This window comes from Schistocerca americana, chromosome 3, assembly GCF_021461395.2.
Source record: "Schistocerca americana isolate TAMUIC-IGC-003095 chromosome 3, iqSchAmer2.1, whole genome shotgun sequence".
NCBI lineage: Eukaryota > Metazoa > Arthropoda > Insecta > Orthoptera > Acrididae > Schistocerca > Schistocerca americana.
The window spans coordinates 170,165,015-170,178,556 of NC_060121.1; the positions used below are offsets into that span (position 1 = coordinate 170,165,015).

Consider the following 13,542-nt stretch of genomic DNA (forward strand, 5'->3'; position numbering starts at 1 on the left):
CGGGATACATGCGGACGTGCATTGTCCTGTTGGAACAGCAAGTTCCCTTGCCGGTCTAGGAATAGTAGAACGATGGGTTCGATGACGGTTTGGATGTCCCCTCGACGATCACCAGTGCTGTACGGCCAGTGTAGGAGATCGCTCCCCACACCATGATGCCGGGTGTTGGCCCTGTGTGCCTCGGTCGTATGCAGTCCTGATTGTGGCGCTCACCTGCACGGCGCCAAACACGCATACGACCATCATTGGCACCAAGGCAGAAGCGACTCTCATCGCTGAAGACGACACGTCTCCATTCGTCCCTCCATTCACGCCTGTCGCAACACCACTGGAGGCGGGCTGCACGATGTTGGGGCGTGAGCGGAAGACGGCCTAACGGTGTGCGGGACCATAGCCCAGCTTCATGGAGACGGTTGCGAATGGTCCTCGCCGATACCCCAGGAGCAACAGTGTCCTAATTTGCTGGGAAGTGGCGGTGTGGTCCCCTACGGCACTGCGTAGGATCCTACGGTCTTGGCGTGCATCCGTGCGTCGCTGCGGTCCGGTCCCAGGTCGACGGGCACGTGCACCTTCCGCCGACCACTGGCGACAACATCGATGTACTGTGGAGACCTCACGCCCCACGTGATGAGCAATTCGGCGGTACGTCCACCCGGCCTCCCGCATGCCCACTATACGCCCTCGCTCAAAGTCCGTCAACTGCACATACGGTTCACGTCCACGCTGTCACGGCATGCTACCAGTGTTAAAGACTGCGATGGAGCTCCGTATGCCACGGCAAACTGGCTGACACTGACGGCGGCGGTGCACAAATGCTGCGCAGCTAGCGCCATTCGACGGCCAACACCGCGGTTCCTGGTGTGTCCGCTGTGCCGTGCGTGTGATCATTGCTTGTACAGCCCTCTCGCAGTGTCCGGAGCAAGTATGGTGGGTCTGACACACCGGTGTCAATGTGTTCTTTTTTCAATTTCCAGGAGTGTGTTTCGTAAACCGCATCAAATACTGACGAATCGATTCCACAGACCGAACGTGAGAAGAGGGGCTAGTGTTTGGTTAATACAAACCATAAAAAAATGCACGGAAGTATATTTTTTAACACAAACCTACGTTTTCTTAAATGGAACCCCGTTAGTTTTGTTAGCACATCTGAACATATAAACAAATACGTAATCAGTGCCGTTTGTTGCATTGTAAAATGTTAATTACATCCGGAGATATTGTAACCTAAAGTTGACGCTTGAGTACCACTCCTCCGCTGTTCGATCGTGTGTATCGGAGAGCACCGAATTACGTAGGGATCCAAAGGGAACGGTGATGGACCTTAGGTACAGAAGAGACTGGAACAGCACATTACGTCCACTTGCTAACACCTTTTTATTGGTCTTTTTCACTGACGCACATATACATTACCATGAGGGGTGAGGTATACGTACACACGTGGTTTCCGTTTTCAATTACGGAGTGGAATAGAGTGTGTCCCGACATGTCAGGCCAATAGATGTTCAATGTGGTGGCCATCATTTGCTGCAGACAATTGCAATCTCTGGCGTAGTGAATGTCGTACACGCCGCAGTACATCTGGTGTAATGTCGCCGCAGCCCGCCACAATACGTTGTTTCATATCCTCTGGGGTTGTAGGCACATCACGGTACACATTCTCCTTTAACGTACCCCACAGAAAGAAGTCCAGAGTTGTAAGATCAGGAGAACGGGCTGGCCAATTTATGCGTCCTCCACATCCTATGAAACGCCCGTCGAACATCCTGTCAAGGGTCAGCCTAGTGTTAAATGCGGAATGTGCAGGTGCACCATCATGCTGATACCACATACGTCGACGCGTTTACAGTGGGACATTTTCGAGCAACGTTGGCAGATCGTTCTGTAGAAACGCGATGAATGTTGCAGCTGTTTGGGCCCCTGCAATGAAGTGAGGACCAATGAGGTGGTCGCCAATGATTCCGCACCATACATTTACAGTCCACGGTCGCTGCGTGCTACGACCATACCTGTTGCATACAGTTGGCGGTAGATGTTTTACAATGTGCAGCACGTTGGATGCTCTCTGTCCGGGTACCGTCCTGCATACACCCTGCAAACCAGCTGCATTTCGTCGACACTCGCCATAGATGAGTATCATCTCCGCCTTTTCAGAGTTCGAATACACCATGGTCACAGTTCCTACAACACTACACTATCACAGACGTCTGGTAACACGGTGTACTACAGTTGGTCTGCGTGCGGAGACGAATGCAGAATAACAATAGCAGCGAGCGCTACATGCGGACACTGCGACAGCTAGGCCAAACCACAACAGTGCACTACAGCCACAGTCGTAAACACGGTCGTCATCGTAAAGATGTCCCTGCAGATGCTACTCGCCGACCGTGGCCCGTGTTTGTTACAACATGCAACTGAACGTCGGAGTTTTCAAGCGTCAACTTTAGGTTACAATATCTCCGGATGTAATTAACATTTTACAATGCAACAAACGGCACTGATTACGTATTTGTTTATATGTTCAGATGTGCTAACAAAACTAACGTGGTTCCATTTTAAAAAACGTAGGTTTGTGTTAAAAAACATACTTCCGTGCATTTTTGTATGCTTTGTATTAAACAATTACACTAGCCCCTCTCCTCACGTTCGGTCTGTGGAATCGGTTTGTCAGTATTTGATGTGGTTTACGAAATATATCCAGTAGTAACGCTAGGTGACTCACCCTGTACATATTTGGAAGTGGCACTTAAAGGGCTAAAAATCAGATTTTTATTGATTCTGGAAGCCGCTAGACAGGCAACCTGCAACTGGGATTATGACCCAGGTTAGCTGTATAGTAGTATAGAGTCGGTAAGCCCTTGTGAGCTATGAGTGCTATTTGTTATTGTAGTGGATGTAGTAAAATCTGCACATAAAATGAGACGGGCAATGATGCTATGAAATCGATCCACGTAACGTTCTATTTTTTTATTAAAATTGTTCAGTACAGAATGCCTATCAATATTCTTAAGAGGGTAATCTCAAATGTAAGGTCTCCTATTTTTTTATAAGTACAGATCTCTGTTTGTGTGGCAGTTGGTCACACTGTTATGAAGAGTGCTTCACACGCTGTGTGTAAACATGCGCACGCCATGCTGAGGCGCTCAGTCTTGGCTTGGCAGCCATTGAGAATGGAGCTCGCGTTGGATGTTACCGCCAAGAGCGAATTGCGCGCAGTTATTCGGTTTTTGAGCGCACAGGATACTGTGCTGATTGAAATCCATCGCCAATTGACGGAAGTGTATGATCAGTCGTGATTGGATGTCAAAAATATTCGTAAGTGGTGTAGATAGTTTGCAGTCTGCCGGTAAAGTCATGACAACCGTTTTTTGGAATGGGAAAGAGGTATTGTTGGTCGATTTTATGCCCACTGGGACCACAATTAACGCTGACAGGTACTGTGAGACTCTGAAAAAAAACTCAAACGGGCAATTCAGAACCGGAGAAGAGGAATGTTGGGCAAGGGCGTACACATTTTCCATGACAACGCTCGCCCACACATCAGTCGACAAACCGTTGCTCTCATGCAACAGTTTCAGTGGAACATAATCACCCACCCACCCTATAGTCCTGACTTGGTGTCCAGTGACTATCACCTGTTACCTTGGTTAAAAAAAAAAAAAAAAAAAAAAAAAAAAAAAAAAAAAAAAAAAAAAAAAACATTTGGCAGGAAAGCGATTCAGCTCCGACGACGAGGTGAAAGAAGAAGTACATAACTTTCTAACTTTCTGCACAGCATGGCGGCGAGCTGGTATGACATGGGCATACAAAAACTGCCACAGCGTCTACAAAAATGCATCGACAGAAATGGTGATTATGTCGAAAAATAGCTAAATGTTCAACCTGTAAATTGATGTAAACCATTGTAGAAATAAACAGGTCAACGTACTTATAAAAAAATAGGAGACCTTACTTTTGGGATTACCCTCGTAGTTGCTCGCAGTGTAGATATTTTTGTTGTACTGCATGAGTAAATGTAAATAACATCTCCCTTTCAGACGTTGCATATCTTCCGTGGGAAAAGTCTTTATACTATAAACATAGAAATTCGTTACAATAAATAACAGTAACAAAAAAAATCCAGATAAGTGCGGGTACGACTCAAGCACGGAAGGATCCGTTCAAACTTAATCATGTATATACAGGGTGTTTCAAAAATGACCGGTATATTTGAAACGGCAATAAAAACTAAACGAGCAGCGATAGAAATACACCGTTTGTTGCAATATGCTTGGGACAACAGTACATTTTCAGGCAGACAAACTCTCGAAATTACAGTAGTTACAATTTTCAACAACAGATGGCGGTGCCGTCTGGGAAACTCTGTAGTACGATATTTTCCACATATCCACCATGCGTAGCAATAATATGGCGTAGTCTCTGAATGAAATTACCCGAAACCTTTGACAACGTGTCTGGCGGAATGGCTTCACATGCAGATGAGATGTACTGCTTCAGCTGTTCAATTGTTTCTGGATTCTGGCAGTACACCTGGTCTTTCAAGTGTCCCCACAGAAAGAAGTCACAGGGGTTCATGTCTGGCGAATATAAAGCCCAATCCACGCCGCCTCCTGTATGTTTCGGATAGCCCAAAGCAATCACACGATCATCGAAATATTCATTCAGGAAATTAAAGACGTCGGCCGTGCGATGTGGCCGGGCACCATCTTGCATAAACCACGAGGTGTTCGCAGTGTCGTCTAAGGCAGTTTGTACCGCCACAAATTCACGAAGAATGTCCAGATAGCGTGATGCAGTAATCGTTTCGGATCTGAAAAATGGGCCAATGATTCCTTTGGAAGAAATGGCGGCCCAGACCAGTACTTTTTGAGGATGCAGGGACGATGGGATTGCAACATGGGGCTTTTCGGTTCCCCATATGCGCCAGTTCTGTTTATTGACAAAGCCGTCCAGGTAAAAATAAGCTTCATCAGTAAACCAAATGCTGCCCACATGCATATCGCCGTCATCAATCCTGTGCACTATATCGTTAGCGAATGTCTCTCGTGCAGCAATGGTAGCGGCGCTGAGGGGTTGCCGCGTTTGAATTTTGTATTGATAGAGGTGTGAACTCTGGCGCATAAGACGATATGTGGACGTTGTCGTCATTTGGACCGCAGCTGCAACACGGCGAACGGAAACCCGAGGCCGCTGTTGGATCACCTGCTGCACTAGCTGCGCGTTGCCCTCTGTGGTTGCCGTACGCAGTCGCCCTACCTTTCCAGCACGTTCATCTGTCACGTTCCCAGTCCGTTGAAATTTTTCAAACAGATCCTTTATTGTATCGCTTTTCGGTCCTTTGGTTACATTAAACCTCCGTTGAAAACTTCGTCGTGTTCCAACAACACCGTGTTCTAGGCGGTGGAATTCCAACACCAGAAAAATCCTCTGTTCTAAGGAATAAACCGTGTTGTCTACAGCACACTTGCACGTTGTGAACAGCACACGCTTACAGCAGAAAGACGACGTACAGAGTGGCGCACCCACAGACTGCGTTGTCTTCTATATCTTTCACATCACTTGCAGCGCCATTTGTTGTTGAAAATTGTAACTACTGTAATTTCGAAAGTTTGTCCGCCTGAAAATGTACTGTTGTCCCAAGCATATGGCAACAAACGGTGTATTTCTATCGCTGCTCGTTTAGTTTTTATTGCCGTTTCAAATATACCGGTCATTTTTGAAACACCCTGTAGATAGTTCATTCACGCCGAGACTCGGGAATTTCGAAGATTTTTGCCTCTTATCTACATCGACACGAGCAGGATATGAATTCCGACAATTTGAAGAGTTCCAAGAATGACAAAAATTATTTTTGGTGTGATATAATTACAAAATAACAATTTTCGGACTTTTTCCTTTACTTGTACTGTGAAACTTAGCTTCTTCCTAAACGTAATGATTCTACGTCTACAGAAAGTGTCCTATAGAATTTGATGAGTTAGTTTGTGAGTATTAAAATATATGACACATGTGGCCGTATCTTTTCACTGCTTTCACTTAGGAGCTTGCAGTTTTCACACCACCAAGGGAACATAAACCTTAGTGTGTGACATAAATGTAAACTTGATACACTACCGGTTCCTGAGAAAAGAACTTTCTTAACAGACAGACGGATGAGCAACAGAGGGATCATATAAGCGTTCCGTTTTTACCGCCTGATGTAGGAAACCTTAAAAATATTAAGAATCGACAGCTGCAAAAATCTCGTTGCATTTGTGCACGGGTGGATAGCGAATTAACATCAGACGGCGACTGAGAAATCTCCAGCGCTGTATCGTGCAGGCACGTCGTGACGCCATCAAAGTGGTGTCAAGTCATTCCCCAGACAACACTTGAGATGACATAAGATCAGATTCCAATGTATTTCAGACCCGCCAATGGTCCGTGTGGATACCACGAACCGAAATACATTCTGGAGTATTTTAACACTGTGCTTCGCGACATTCCATGTGAACTTCGTCTTCTTAAAAGGCTCTGTTGAAGTGTAGCAAAGTTACTGAAGTTTTGATATCTCGTGCTAGAAAACTGATATTAGTAGATAAAGCGAACACCTCTTCCGTTGCCCGTCGCCTCACGGTAACACATCAAAAGTTAATGTTATCACGTCACATATTGCTATCCAGAGCCTCAGATGTGTATAGCAGATATGGCTCAGTAAAACAGAAGCTAATACGAGCTAGCCAAAGCGTACTACGTGCCGTGACCATTGAGCCTCACTCATGGCTCCTCCTCAGGAATGAAGATTTAGAAATCTTGAGAGAAAAGATTCTTTCTATGTTACCTTTCATCACTCAGTCTTTTTGATGAGCTCTATAAAAACGTGTATACCATGATTAGCGTGGTAGTGTGGACACTACCTGCAGTGAGTGATATGTGAGTAATATGCCCAATATACGTTACCTGATCAAAGTTGTCCAGACAGCTGTTAGTGGATATTAATATTTGGTGAGTCCACCCTTCGCCTTTATCACGACATGAACTCTGCCATAGGCACTTCAGTCAGGTATCTATATGTTCATAGAGTAATGGCAGCCCAGTCTTCCTCAAGAGCCGAGACCAGAGAAGGTTGTGATGTGGGACGCTGGGGTCTGGAGAGTAGTCGACGTTCTAAATCATCTCGAAAATATTCAATTGAGTTCAGATCGGAACTCTGGGAACGCCAGTCCACTCCAGGAATGTTACTGCTCACAAAGCATTGCATCTTAGATGCTGGTTTAGGACGGAATGCATTGACACGCCAAAATACACTCCTGGAAATTGAAATAAGAACACCGTGAATTCATTGTCCCAGGAAGGGGAAACTTTATTGACACATTCCTGGGGTCAGATACATCACATGATCACACTGACAGAGCCACAGGCACATAGACACAGGCAACAGAGCATGCACAATGTCGGCACTAAGGCGCGCGTCATATATCTTGGCGGCCGAGTTTAGGTTCGTTCTGCGCATTTGACGTCACAAATCACAGTCAGCCAATGAACAGAGAACGACGTTGCCAGATCTCGACTGCAGTGCAGAGCACGGACGAGTGTCTTCAATTTTAGAAACGTTCAGTCATAAATGAAGTAATTGAACAAAAGCAATGTCTTGATAGCAGACTTTCTTTTATAGAAAGTTTGGAAAAAGCATTCTTTACACCAATTGCTTCATATTCTATTAATTAATTAAACCAAACAAACAATAAGCCTCCTAATTCAGGCGATAGCAAGGAAAGGTGTTTGTATCAGTCTCACGAACCGCTTTTTCGCAATAAAGAACAGCGGTAATTGTTTATTTCCTATTGTACTTCGACGCAACGTGAGTAATTCATAGTCATCCCAACAGTGTTTGTCTGTATTTTGCAAATGTTTAGAGTGCTCCAGGAGATGCCAGAAATGAGTAGCTGCGTTGGCGTAATGGTTAAGGTGTTGGGCTGCTAATCGGAAGATTGTGAGTTCAAGACTTGTTGCATACTAAATATTTTATTTATTCAAAAACAATAGCGAAGTGTCTTACTTAATGAATTTTATTCGTTTAAATGTAATGTTTTGAAATTTCTTGTGCTTCATTATAATCATAATAAGTTTTCAGTTTTTGTAATTTTCTCCTCCAATATTTCTTTTCACAGCAATTAAAAACAACGAAAAGGCACACATACAATATTCATGTTATCCGTTTTGTTTGTATATCGCCTCTTCCGCAGTCGCTGTTTTACTATTCATATTGAGATATATTCTTTTGCGGCAGTATTAAAAGTATTATTTAGAGCAGAATTTCGGCTCGTACGTTGCCGAGCTATTTGATTGTCTGACGGAATTCTTTGCTTCGCTGCTTTGGCAACATCATATTCAATGGTTTCGTCGACTGATCTATGTTTTGGCAAGTATTTGCTGTCCGTTGTGACAAAAACAAAATGTTTGCGCACTGTGCCTCACTGGCAATATATTTTAGTTTTATGTTTTATTACGTCCAAAATTCAGTTTTGTGTACTTCGCCAACTTCGTTTTAATCAGAACGTTTTAGAAAAAAGCGAAATGACTCTGGTATAAAGAAAGTTTTGTTACAGTTGCTAAAGATAGAATATTTCCCAATTTATAAACACTGTTTATGTTATAAAGGGTGTTCATTTTATGGGGACATTGAAATCTCTTGAAAACGACACACAGAGCCAAAAGAAATCCTAATGAAAATTAGTTCCTCCCGGAAGGGGACATCCAATTGTAACAAATTTGACTACAAATTCGTCGAATTTGGTATCATTGGATGTCCCCCTCTGAGACAAAAAAAATTTAGTTATAAATTTGTTTGATCCGATGTGTAGATTTGCGGATATTTCTAAGTCTCCAATTAAAATGAACACTCTGTATAGTTGGAACCATGAACGACTGCGGTCGATTTAAGGCTCGTTCTACGCACCTGACGTCACGCATCCGCTGACAGCCAATGAGTGTTCAGTAGTTTTCTGAACGGTCTGCTGGGAATGTCTTGGCGAGTGCGAGTGTTAAATGTGATTGTAGTTATTCTTTGGTGAATTTTTATCGCATTTGTTGCAAGTTGTCATGGCTGATAATGGTTGTAAGCGACAAACTCTCCATAAACAGGCGAGGGACATAATTTACCGGATTCACGCTTTTTTCAAACGCGAAGCAGAAAACGGTGGACCTATCACGGATGTCGCCAGATCTCAGGAACGCACTGCAGAAGCGACAGGCGTTAGCTTGAGAACCGTTCAGCGGATTGCCAATGAAGGAAAGGTATCTACGGAGACCTGTGGAAGCCCACTTTTCAGATCGCCAGGGAAATATCGCACTCGTGAGAGGACTGTAACTAATTTAGATAATTTCGACAAAGATGTTCTAAGACGAGAAGTGCTCAACATGTACAACACAGGCGAATTTCCTACTGTAAAAAAGTCACTGTGAAAATGCGTGAAACCATAAATTTTAAAGGTAGCATGACTTCAATGAATAGAATACTTAAAAACATTGGATTCAAATATGTACATACAAATGACGGAAGAAAGTTTTTAATGGAACGTAGTGATATCGCTGCTTCAAGGGCACAGTTTTTAAGACGTATTATTGAAGTAAGAAAATCCGGGAATAAGAACATTTTTTTCTTGGACGAAACATGGGTGAACCAAAATCACACAAGGAAAGCGTGTTGGAAAATGAGTGATGGTTTGGGTGGGTTTAAAGTACCAGTTGGTAAAGGTGGACGAATAATTGTGCTTCACGCTGGTTCTGCTTCTGGATTCATTCCAGAAAGCAAATTAGTGTTCCGGGCAAAAAAGACAAATTCAGGGGATTATCATTCCGAAATGAACTCTGAGACATTTAAATTGTGGTTTAGGAATCAGTTTCTCCCTTACTTGCCTGCAAACTCGGTGATTGTAATGGACAATGCGAGTTATCACTCTGTTGTTGTTGACAAGACACCCACAACAAGTACAAAAAAAGCCGATATCATGTTATGGCTTGCAAGTAAAAATATTCCACATACTGCCAACCAAACTCGTGCTGAAATGTTGAATCTTGTAGTGCTTCATAAGCCTCGCACAAAAGTTTATGAAATCGATTGTATTGCACAGGAACATGGACACACAGTTTTGCGTTTGCCACCGTACCATTGCCAATACAATCCGATAGAGTTAATTTGGGCGCAAGTGAAAGGGTATGTCGCAGAACGAAACGTGACATTTAAAATTGCCGATACAGAAAGGCTTCTGCACGAAGCACTTGACAGAATTACTTCTTCAGCATGGGCTGAATGTGTTCGGCATGCACAAAGGCTACAGGAGGAGGACATGGACAGGGAAATTGTAATTGACAATCTGCTTGAACCCATCGTCATAACTCTAAGACCTGATGATTCGGACTGTGACACTGACTACAGCGATGCAGAAGACTATCGCAGCGATTGACAACAATGAAGGGTAAGGCACATACACAATAATACTCATGTTCTCTTTCTTGTTTTTGTTCCACAGTTGCAATTTTACCAATGGTATTGAAATATATTCCTCTTCTGCAACTGTAATAAGCGTCTTATTTACACCAGACGCGTTTTTCTCTTTTGAAGCATCTTCATTGGACAGCATTTTGTTTCCTCAATTGCCAAGTCACCTTTCGTAGTTTTGTGCTGAGGTAACACAATATTCAACGTTTGTGTCGGCCGATCAGTGTTTTAGCAAATAAATGCTTTTTGTGTGTGCCACACACAAAAATTATATTTGACATAGCTCAGAGCACTGATACACAGTATATTCAAGTCCTAATGTTTTTGTAAGTCCACAGTTTTGTTTAACGTATTTTGTGTACTTCCTTTTGATTGATTGAAGTGCTTTAAAATAAAGTCAAACGCGCCCGGTGTAAATAAAACTTTTATTACAGTCGCGAAAGACGGAATATTTCTCAATATTACATACGACACCAATCTGGTACTCAAATTAAATGAGATGTTGTTATACAGTAAATTTTATATGAAATTTAGGTATCTTGTCCACATTTCATTCTCAACATTGTGGTAACTACAATCGAACATACGGAAAGTGTACGCTATGAACTTTACCTCTGCAAACTCTTCAAAATTTCGTGCAATGGTTTACTACATTTAATGCTGGAATATAACTGCGTTGAAAATCGAAACAAAATTAAGTCATTTATGGGGAGAAGGTATCAGTCAAGAAGATGTGTCAAAATCAAATTTTTGGGCCAAATATTTTTTGTGAAATCGAATGATAAGTGTGTCAAAGCAGTCGGAACACTATGTGTCTGCACAGGCGAGCAGTGCAGTGGTTACAAAATCGCGCACGGCGTGGAATGCGGGGAGCACGTCTCTGTAGCAGCGAAAGGTTTAATGCGGCCGTGGTGGCTTTACTTCATAAAGTGCGCGCTCCCCCCTAAACGTAAGTTTGAGAACTACACTGCTACGGCGCTGCTTCTCTTGGCGCGTACAACTGGCAACGCTGCAATCTCCCGCGTCTGGGCGGGCATGCGCGAGCCGCCAAGATAAATGAATTGAACTATAGTACAGTGTATATCCACCTTTCGCAGCAATGCAGGCTGCTATTCTCCCATGGAGACGATCGTAGAGATGCTGGATGTAGTCCTGTGGAATGGCTTGCCATGCCATTTCCACCTGGCGCCTCAGTTGGACCAGCGTTCGTGCTGGACGTGCAGACCGCGTGAGACGACGCTTCATCCAGTCCCAAACATGCTCAATGGGGGACAGATCCGGAGATCTTGCTGGCCAGGGTAGTTGACTTACACCTTCTAGAGCACGTTGGGTGGCACGGGATACATGCGGACGTGCATTGTCCTGTTGGAACAGCAAGTTCCCTTGCCGGTCTAGGAATGGTAGAACGATGGGTTCGATGACGGTTTGGATGTACCGTGCACTATTCAGTGTCCCCTCGACGATCACCAGTGGTGTACGGCCAGTGTAGGAGATCGCTCCCCACACCATGATGCCGGGTGTTGGCCCTGTGTGCCTCGGTCGTATGCAGTCCTGATTGTGGCGCTCACCTGCACGGCGCCAAACACCCATACGACCATCATTGGCACCAAGGCAGAAGCGACTGTCATCGCTGAAGACGACACGTCTCCATTCGTCCCTCCATTCACGCCTGTCGCGACACCACTGGAGGCGGGCTGCACGATGTTGGGGCGTGAGCGGAAGACGGCCTAACGGTGTGCGGGACCGTAGCCCAGCTTCATGGAGACGGTTGCGAATGGTCCTCGCCGATACCCCAGGAGCAACAGTGTCCCTAATTTGCTGGGAAGTGGCGGTGCGGTCCCCTACGGCACTGCGTAGGATCCTACGGTCTTGGCGTGCATCCGTGCGTCGCTGCGGTCCGGTCCCAGGTCGACGGGCACGTGCACCTTTCGCCGACCACTGGCGACAACATCGATGTACTGTGGAGACCTCACGCCCCACGTGTTGAGCAATTCGGCGGTACGTCCACCCGGCCTCCCGCATGCCCACTATACGCCCTCACTCAAAGTCCGTCAACTGCACATACGGTTCACGTCCACGCTGTCACGGCATGCTACCAGTGTTAAAGACTGCGATGGAGCTCCGTATGCCACGGCAAACTGGCTGACACTGACGGCGGCGGTGCACAAATGCTGCGCAGCTAGCGCCATTCGACGGCCAACACCGCGGTTCCTGGTGTGTCCGCTGTGCCGTGCGTGTGATCATTGCTTGTACAGCCCTCTCGCAGTGTCCGGAGCAAGTATGGTGGGTCTGACACACCGGTGTCAATGTGTTCTTTTTTCCATTTCCAGGAGTGTAATAATTGCCCTTGAGCTGTCCTTCTAACGTACAAGTTGACTGTAATTAAAGTTAAACTTTCAAACTGCTGTAGAAACAACACCACTGGTCAGAATGATGTCAAATTAAAACGGAATATTATCGGAGAAGTGAGAAAATGTATGCTAGAAGAAAAATAAATAGTTGAAAAGTGTAGCAATAGATGGCGTGGTAAGCATCATACTGGTGCGAAACATGTTCTGTCCACCGTTCTCTGCAACAAGTTGAAATCGAGAAATAGCATGTTCCACAACTGATCTAAGTGTTTCCGCGGTCACGTTCAGAATGTGTTGCGCAATGCGTGCCTTCAATTCAGCTAAGTTTGCAATCGGAACACTGAACACAACATCTTTCAGGTAGCCCCACAGCCAGAAGTCACACGGATTAAGGTCAGGCGATCGAGATGACCAGGCTGTAGGAAAGTGGAGGCTGATAATTTTAGCATTTCCGCAATGGCGCTTCAGCAGCTGCATAACTCGATTTGCAATGTGAGGAGGTGCGCCATCTTGCATAAAAATGATCCCATCCACACATCAACGCTGTTGGAGAGCTTGAATGACGTGGTTGCGCAAAAGACACTCATAGCGCTTACCAGTGACGGTACAGGTAACAGGTCCGGAAGCACTTGTCTCTTCAAAAAAATATGGCCGTATGATAAATGATGCCGTAAACCCTCGCCACACAGTGACCTTTTCAAGGTGCTGGTTGAT

The 13,542-nt window shown here is 44.8% G+C and overlaps 1 protein-coding gene across 1 annotated transcript in view; it reads left to right on the plus strand.

The window, feature by feature from the left end:
• The window catches only part of LOC124605949 (toll-like receptor 2), a 345,947-nt gene that overhangs the window by 60,573 nt on the left and 271,832 nt on the right, over positions 1-13,542 (plus strand). The window lies entirely within an intron of this gene.